Source organism: Erithacus rubecula (assembly GCF_903797595.1).
Source record: "Erithacus rubecula genome assembly, chromosome: 1".
NCBI lineage: Eukaryota > Metazoa > Chordata > Aves > Passeriformes > Muscicapidae > Erithacus > Erithacus rubecula.
The window spans coordinates 55,731,658-55,741,218 of record NC_136658.1 but is presented as its reverse complement, the minus strand read 5'-3'; positions in this window follow the sequence as shown (position 1 = coordinate 55,741,218).

The window sequence follows — 9,561 nt, the reverse complement described above, 5'->3', positions numbered from 1 at the left end:
TCCTAATTTTGGTTCAAGGAAGTTATATTATAAATTTGAGCTGCTCTTGGAATCTTATGAGCAGTAAAATAAGTCCTCAAGCTTTTTCTTGAGCTATACAGAGTCAGCAATGCTGCCCACTGGATTGTTTCCATGGGCTACAGCTGAGGGAAGCTTAGCCTAAGACATAGACTGTTAACACTTACAGCTAGGTTTGCTTGCCAAAACACAGTCAGCAAGGAGCATTTGAAATTTCCAAAGGAATTTCCCCACAGGATGGGCAGATCTGATGTGAAGCTTATGGGAGCTCAGGCTTTTCTGCAGTGGCAGCTGAGGGCCAAGTGGATCTTGGATGAAACAGGATGATAACGTGTGCAAATCAGCCCTGTACCCAGTCTGGTGAAAGCATCTCCATGTTCAGAAATAACAAATGCAGAAATACTGTGTCAATGGGAAACTTGTGCATGCAGCTTTCACTTTCAACATAATATATTCATGCAGCCTTAAAACAGTATTTACAATCAGCACAAAGATAAATGCATAATATGTATATACATATTGTTCTGTATCCTTGGAAAATCTTTTTGAAGCTTAACGGACATAACATTTTTCCACAATTTTGATTAATCTTGCATTCTCTTATGAAGTTTTAAAAAAAGCCAGCAAGAAACTTCATTTATATCCTGCATTCTGCTTTCCTTGTCATATTGAGGTAAACTCCTGCACCTATTGTGATCATTATCAACAGAATAAAAATGGCCATAGCATATTATTATCTACTTTCTGGCTAATCTTCTATTTCTTTAAAGACAAAATTGTTTTCATTTTTATAAGCAGTCATACTGAAAGAGCCCCAAAGACATATATAATCTCTATATATTTTCCTAGGTTAAATTTAGCTGAGGTTGCCTGTAGCCATTATCTAATTACTGAGTTGCCCAAACCAGAAACTTATTGTTTGCTTTGTGTGGAAAAAGGATACATTCCATGTACCACACATTCTTGGGAATTCCTAAAATGTTTGTGAAAACTGAGTGCAGAGACTATGTTGTTAATTTGAAATTAATGAGTTCTGGAGTACTGGATTCTCTTTTTCTATCACCTTTCTTATAACTGATAATTAAAACTTTCTAAGGAAGTAATAAAGGTATCTTTTTTTTTTTTTTTTTTTTTTTTTTTTTTTTTCCCCAGAACTAATGTATTCATTCATTGGTTTTTTAGCTGTGATAGTAAAATAGTTATATTCAAATTCTGGATAATTGTGTATGTGAGAAGCAACTGACCAAAACTGTGTAGCTTCTTTCATGCTTCCATTATCCCATGCATCTCAACAGAATGAATATTCCAGCTCAGCAGTAACTGTCTCTGTTATCAGCTTTCTGTATAAGAAGGTGCTTAAGGAAAATGAAGCCAATGTTGAAATTAATACTTGTAGAAAAAATGGGTCCAATATTGTGTGTACTGTCAGCTGTATGTTGCTTGGAGATGGTTTATATCTTGTTTTGAGGAACTACACAGAGATTACTTTATTAGGAGCTGCATCTACTTGCATTGTGCAAACTCCCAGATGTTGCAGTTTTATCATTTTTAAATATTGCAAACACAAAACAGAGATTATCTCCTGGTATCAATTTTTATCTTTTTTACAACTGAAGGATCTTAAAATGAGAAAAAATAGGTGTGGGGTTTTTTTATTTTTTTAATGAGAGACTATTAATTTATTATTCTATGCCCATTTTTTACGGCAGTCATAATTACGTGCCTGTGCCACAGCAAGGCTGCTGTAATCTCAACTATCTTGTTAATGCCCTCAAAACTTTTGATATTAATAAAGATCAAAACTGGCCCTGTCTCTTCTCTCCCTTTTTTCCAACATGAGCACTTTCTTCCCTGGTTCTAGTGCTGTTTATGTCCATTCTATCATGCCTACAAAATAGAGAGCATTTATTGAAACCAGCAAGGCACTGATTCAAACCAGGAAAACAGAAGCTGTTTCTTCAGATGGTGTTCTTCACAGTCCTTTCATGAGGCTGTTGTAGATGCTGAAAGTTTGGAAGAGTTGTAAAAAAAGTTGTCAGAGTGGCTAAAAGAAAAATACTTTAGGGACAACACCTCTGGCTTAAACATCACGAGTCAAAAGTTGTTGCTCTGCCAAAGTATCCAGGGAAGAATTTACACTGTCAGCTGGGATAGATGGACTTTTAGTCTAAGCTATTTCAGACCATAGTCTTCCTAAAGCTGTTTTCTGGATGAGGGCTGTTTTACAAATGTGGGTGCTACTGTAACCAGCAGGTGTACTTTCAATATATATATCTTGTTCACTCAGGTGCCTATGCTCTGAAAAGCAATTTTGGCTGACAGATAACAGCAGGGGGACCCAAGAATGTTTCATGCAGCTCAGCCCAAGAGATTAAGCACTTACTCAGACTTTTTACCAGCAAGTCAAACTCATGACTGGGTGTGTAGTCATTGTTTGTTTACCCCATCAGCTGTGCAGGATGCTCCCAGCTCTCTTCTCTACTACTCCACAGCCCAGCTCCCTTGTTTTTATATTGGATTAAGCTAAAATTGGAAATGACTAACTGAATTTTCTTGCCTTGAGCACCAGAAAGTATGTGTGTTCTTCAGAGAACCACATGTTTATCCTCAGCACAGCCTCTTGTCACAGAGATGACAGTCCCCATTTTGTTGGTCAGGAACCTGAGAGCAGACTTTTGGGCAGCATGCCCAGAGTGCTGCACAAAGTCTGCGTCACAGCCAGGATGCTTTGTAGTGAACTTGTTATAATTTAGGGGTTATATCAATAGTGATGGTGATCTTGAGAGTTAACACAAAAGTACAACCTGGGAGTCAGGTCTGAGTTTGAGCTGATAAGAGCATGAAGCAGCCTGGCCCATGTGCTATGTATTTTGGGAAGACTCTTCCCGTAACTGCTCGAGTGATTATTCTGAACAATGTGCTACCATCCATTACTATTCTTATCTCTGCTACCACTTATCCTAAACCTGAGTCATCTATTGTATCTCAAGTGGATTTTATGAAGTGTTCCATATTTTATATTCTACGTGATGGCATTGGCTCATTTTCTATAATCTTTTGTTGGAGCTTCCTGGATTGCAAACCACAGCCAAAACTTTCTCAGGCTGGGAAATCAAATATAAACTGACATAATATCAGAAAGAAGCAATTATACCTAATTGGATTTTTAAATCAGAAATGGGGAAAAATAAATCACCAAAATAATACCATTTTTGAATGGCTCTATCTTAATGTAATTTTTAAAAAAATCCTGTTCCCAATACCACTCTAAACCTAATCTGTAGATTTTTAATGTGGTTGGATACTTTCTATATAGATTTTCTGAGCCAAGTACTTCCTCACTCTTTTCTCTGATTAAAGAAAAATAACTATTTACTGCAAAAACTTAGAGTACTTGTAAAGACTCTCAGAAAGTTATTTTAATTTTTTTTCCCCTAACAGGAATTACTGTATTTTTTATTGTTGGTAGTAGACTTTTCTTCCTTGGAGCAATATCATGTGACTCTCATAAAAATTCCTCTTTTCAAGTATTTTGAGACACAAGTTCAGTGAGTTGTTTAATTTAGGAGGTAAATGAGCTGCGTTTCAACTGTTATGTAAAGTATTTCAGCCATTATTCTCCCTTTTGAAATAGTTTGAATAGCCATAATGTTAAAATTCTGCCATCTAATCTCTACTTGCTATTTAGGTTTTATTTTAAGGCAGGTCTTTGCTGCATAAAGTCAGAACTAAAGTAATCCTTTGGAGATCTTCCAGGTGGTATTAATCTTGCCACACTCTCAGTAGAAAGACAGCAGGGTCTAGAGGTAAGACAAGGGTTTAGGTGCACACTAGATTTAATGGAGGACATATAATGCATCAAATTAGAGAGATTATAGAGTGATTAATTTAACCATGTTGCTCTTATTCCTTCATTTCTGCTGGAATGGGAATGTGCCCTGTTGGGAAATCAATATGGTCCAACAGGGTAGCAGGCAGGGAATTACTGTAACCAGAATTTTCTATTATCATTGAAACAGTGAATTTAACCTACACTGGTTATAAACGCAGCATTTTCACAGCAAAATATCTGTATACACTGCTTCTCATATATGACAAATCTACTGGATAGGCTGAAACGAGAATATTCTCTTTCTTCATCAGTATTTCACTAGAGGAAGGTTTAGAGTCTAAACTCTTTAGAGTTTAGACTAAAATCCAGCTTACTTCAATCCTGGAAACTTAACTATAACCATTTTTGTAAAGGATAAGCATATTATCTGTCTTTCTTCTGTAGTGCACTGAAATTAAATTCCAGTTGCAAAAGCCATTATAAACAACTTGCAAATATGCAATGTGTGGTGACAGCCATATTTATCCAATGTTAAATTCAGGAATACTCTTTCTAATTTCTATAGATGTGGGAGATGAAAAGATAGAACAGTTCTGGCTAAGTTTCAGAACAACCTGTATGTTTCATGTGCATTTGTTCCTTTTGTTATGGTTGCTGTTTGTTAAATGATTATTTCCTCCACCAAATTTTATGATAATAGGTTTAGAATCCTAGCTTCATTGCTCATCTCCTTCTCTACATACCAGTGAGGAACAAATGGACCCAGGTGGAGAAAAAATGCAATAACAAATGATGTTATGTTAAGTCATAATGCCCAAGAAGCATAAATTTCTCCTATGTTCCTGCATGCAAATCTAGGCTGATTGAGATGAAAAAATATGAGGAAGCTGATTCTTAACATCAAATTGAAGAATAATTCTTGGTTTTTCTGTATTTTTTGGTGTGTGGTGTTTTTTTGGTCAGACATCTAGGACAAAAGAAGAAGACAAAAAACATATCTATGTCTTATTGGAGCCTCAAACTGTTGGTTTATTTAATTAAAATACCTGTTCTTCCTACATTTAGGATGAAAGTACAGCCTTAAGATATCTGAATGTGGCAGGCTCAGCTGTATTGCTCTGAGGATCAGTATTGGTCCAGTTCTATTCCATGAGGTCTTGAAGCACTGAAAAAAGAGTGCTCATTTCAAAACATGAAGACTGTGATGCTCCTAGAGTTTATGCAAAAGATAATGAATTTCTAAACAAAACCTTTCCCTCAGGTGTTTATATATATTGAAGGAATCACCCCTGAGATTTCTCTTCCTCAGGCTGAGCAGTCCAGGCTCTCTCAGCCTGTCCTCACAGAAGAGCTGCTCCAGGCCCTTCAACACCTTGGTGTTGTATATCTTAGTGTGCCTGTGTCTCTCTTGTAGTGGGAGCCCAGATCTGGACACAGCACCACAGTGCTCCAGTAAAATCCATGCATGTTCCTCTCACAGAACAAAATAGCAAAGGTGAAAGTTCTATAGCTTACAGAAGGTAAACTGAGCATTCAGAGAGTGTGGGGTTTTATTGCATGGGAGGTCTCTGCTCTCATCCCTGGTGGACCAAGCTACCCCACTGTTCACAATCACAGACACAGGCATTCAGCTTTCAAAAGAATTCTTCTTTCTTAGTTGTTTATAGAGCCTACATGCCTGTGTAAATCTTCTGAACCACGCCAATCTGGAATGTGGATTATCCTGACAGCTCTACTAAAGCACTCCAGTGCCTAAGTGGAGGAGATAACACTGCTTTAAAATTTTATCAGTGATTGAAGTATTGCACCTCATTTGGATCATCCATATTCAATAAAAACAAAATCAAGACAGAAGAAGTGCAAATATAGTGTGTAGGTTCTTTGGCAGAGTGAGACCAGCAAGGCATGGTTCTTTCTGTTTAATGAAATGATAGCTGAGAGGAGATAATACTTCTGATAGTAAAATTTGAGGTGATGAGAAGAAATATTTACATGCCTGGCATGTTAAGTTCAATAAATAAATATAGACTGGCTATGAGTAATTTAGGAGTAGAAATTAGAATATTTTTCTCAACCTGGAAAAAACCATGTTTTTTTTTAAAAATAGAGAAATTGAATGGGGTAAAGATGGAAGTTGCCGCATTTACAGAAAATAAATAAAAATCTTGCTTCCCATGGTAGGAGAGGAAAAGGCTTGATTATCTAGGATTATCTTCCACTTTGATGTACCCATCCCTATTTTTTATCATCCGTTTTAATGCTTCAAATTTTCCCATGAACTCACTGGATGGAATTTTCCATAGACTAGCAAGGCACAGAAGTGAGTTTTGCATAATTATTGATGATGTCTATTCTCTAGAACGTCTGTTACATAATTTGGATAGTAAGAATACAGGTACCACATTCTTTGCTACAGTTGAGTCACAACTTATGATTTTTCCTTGTGATACATTTCTTTTGCCTTTAATTTTTCCCTCATGTAGTGGAAGGAAAGATGGAATCTAAAAATTTCCTTTTAGCTCTATACATGTATTTCAGTTTCCAATAAAATCCATTTTTCTTCTGTTGACTTAAATGAGGCCAAAGTTTTAGCAGCTGTTTTTGAAATGCACTTCCACTGAAGATGGAATGTACTCACTTGTTCTCAATAATATATATGTAGTTCAGAATTGATAACCTAGGGTGTTTTGTTTACTACTTTGTTCCTTATTATTACTTCTGCACTGGAGCTCAGAAAACACATATTTGTGAATATAATTCTTACTTGGCTAATTTATAAAAGCAGAGGTTTTCTGGAAACGTGATAAAATACATATCTGCTTACTTAGGGTGGAGGACTTTTCTCAAAGACTTCTATCTCTTTAAAAGGGCTTTTTCTTCCTTTTATAGATTTTCATATCAGCAGAGGCCAATAACCCCTAGATCTTTTTATGATTGAAAGGATGTTTGTTTTTGGAAAACTTTTCTGCCAACCAGTGATTTTCTGGTTTCATGATGTCCAGGTTCCTGTTTTTTTCCAGATTATGGTGCCCCAGAGTCACAGTGTGCTTTTCTCTTGATGAAATATTGTGAGAAATAGAAATCGTGCATATATATCTAGCAACCTGGGAAAGGTGAAAAAAAAAAGAAAGTGTTGTTGAGGCATTTGTGGCGTGAGAAAGGCGATGTGCCAAAAGAAAGCATTACACAGCAAAAAGAGAAAAAAGCATTACTTATTTCTCCTTAGCCTGGGTTTCAGTCTGAGTGGTTCTTCTCTTGCTGCTCCATTGTCATTTGATAACATATATTTTTATTGGTTTATCATTCCAAATTGCTTTGCAAATTTTTACTTCTGTCATACAAATGTAGTCCCTTTGTCATACTTACAGAATGAACAAAGATTTTCAGTGGATTTTTGTAATGCTCCATTACACTTAGAGCATATGCTGAATAAATAATAGATCGTCTGTAATGCTATTAATGTGTGCCAAAAGACAGTATTACACAGCAAAGCTTATTTTTCCTTAGTCTTGGCAATGCTAAGACAGACAGCTCAAGTCTAAGAGATGAGTGAACATAAAGAAGTAACACCTTTACTTTTTATACACATCTATTTTCCATGGATTTTCCTTGAGGGGTTAAAAAGGAACTTTTTATTCTTTATTAAGTGTGAGTTGATGATAGCTCAAAAAAGAAAATAAATTGTTTATCAACCATAAACTTCATGCAACTTGTGTGTTGCATTGTAGTTAACTTTTGATAGCAGAACGAATTCACCACTGCCTCAGGGAGATAAAATGCAGTTATTACTGAAGAACAAAAGTTTATTAGTCAAAGTTCAAATATGCCACAAAAGGATAAACCACAAAAGGATAACCTAGACACCTATTCAGAATGTGATATCACCTAAAGGTTTTCAATCTTTCTTTTATTCAGTTATTGCTAGTGTGTGATTGAAAGTTAGGAATTTTCCACAAGATTGTTTTGCCTTCTTGTGGAAGGAGTTTCAGCCTTGATCAGTGATGTATGTGAAGAATTATGGAATAAACCATTATGTGGAAAAATATTTTATATTGTATGAACAGGGTAATTGGACACATTCATTGCAGTGATAATATTCAAGTTCAGGTTCCTGTTTCCCACTAGTCATTGGGATGCAGCAGATTCAAGGGCTTAACAGCTCCCTTTGCTGGCAACAAGCAAGAAATGCAGTTTGTGTGCACTGTCCCTGATTCCCTTTGCCATATCAGGTTTTAATTAGCATCACAGGCAATATGTCCTGGCTCCTGCTTTCAGTTATGAGCTAGCAGAACTTTTCAACAATTCACTAACTGTAAGGAAAAGTATAAACAGACCATCAAAAGAATCAATAAAACAAACTAGTATAAAAATACTAAATGAAATTAAGATTGAACCAAAATCACAAATAGAAAATCAAACAATTACTCTGTATAACAAAGACAATATAAGTCTGACTGAGAAAGGTATTGTCTCTAACGTGTACTAAACAACAAAAAGCTAATCCATACCTTACCCCCTTACCAGGAGCCTTAACCAGGCCCAGAACGTTCCCCTGAAGCCTTTCCTGAATCCCAAAGGCAAAATCTCTAAGCCTCAAAGGTGAGTTCAATCCCCAGCCCTGGCCTGAGCGCAAGTCCCTAAGCAGAAGTCCTGATGAGATGCCTGAAACCCTTGTCACCCTAACCTAGGGTCTTCAGACCCTCACTCTAAGCCTGAAGTCCAAGAGTGTTTTCCTAATCTTAGCTCACATGGTCACAGGAGAGCAGGGGTTGTAAGGTTATGGAGCAAATGCCTGGGGAGATGATTGTAATGGGCAAAACCCCAAGGCTCAGGAAATTTGAATTAGTATAAATTGACAAAACTTTTTATTACTGATCCTAGTATTAACTCTCCCTGCCCCTTTCTCTCCCCCCCCCCCAAAAAAAAAAAAATCCAAACAAACCCAAACTAAAACAAAAACCCTAAAACAAAACCAAAAACCCCCAAACCCAGAACCAACCAAACATAAAAACCCCAAAAAGCAGGGAAAATGCCTTGCTACCCTCTGGGCATTTCTACTCTCCCCTGCCATGCCTCTAATCCATTTGCTGTGCTTGTGCTCAGATCCTTTGGTGAGGCAATGGGTGATGCAGAGCCTGGGGTTGGTGTGTAGCAGGTCCTTTTATCTTCATGCTCTTTGTTTCTTAATTGCTCCAACATAGTTTCCTCCACCAACCATAGTCCTTTAGAGTCACCTCCTTCTGATTCTTCTCTCTCTCCCTGTCCAGTCTGATATTTGTCTACTGCCCTTTCTCAGACTGCTCTATTTTTCTCCAGCACTCAGGCTGCCAAATTTTGGTATTTTTCCTTCTTTTTCACCCTTCTTCTCTGTCATTTTCTCTTGTGTCTTCTTATGCTCTAGCATAATTGTCTCTTTTCTTGTCTCTTTGCCTCAGCACTTGCTACCTAAGCTCTCTTTGCAGAGGTTGCAGAATCCTCTGTTGAGCTGGCAGGGGCTGTACCTGTCGCAGCACTGTCCATGACCTCCTCCCACCCAGCTCAACCTTACAGGCTATCTTGAGCACAAAATCCAGCCCCTCCCCTCTGCCCTACCAGAGCCCTTATGGAGTCAGGGGAGCAGGGAGGTCATGGGACAGCAGAGGGAGATGCACATTAGAGGGAAAGCACTGTGTTGTTTAATGTTTTTCCTCTGTAAAAGCAGATGACTGTCC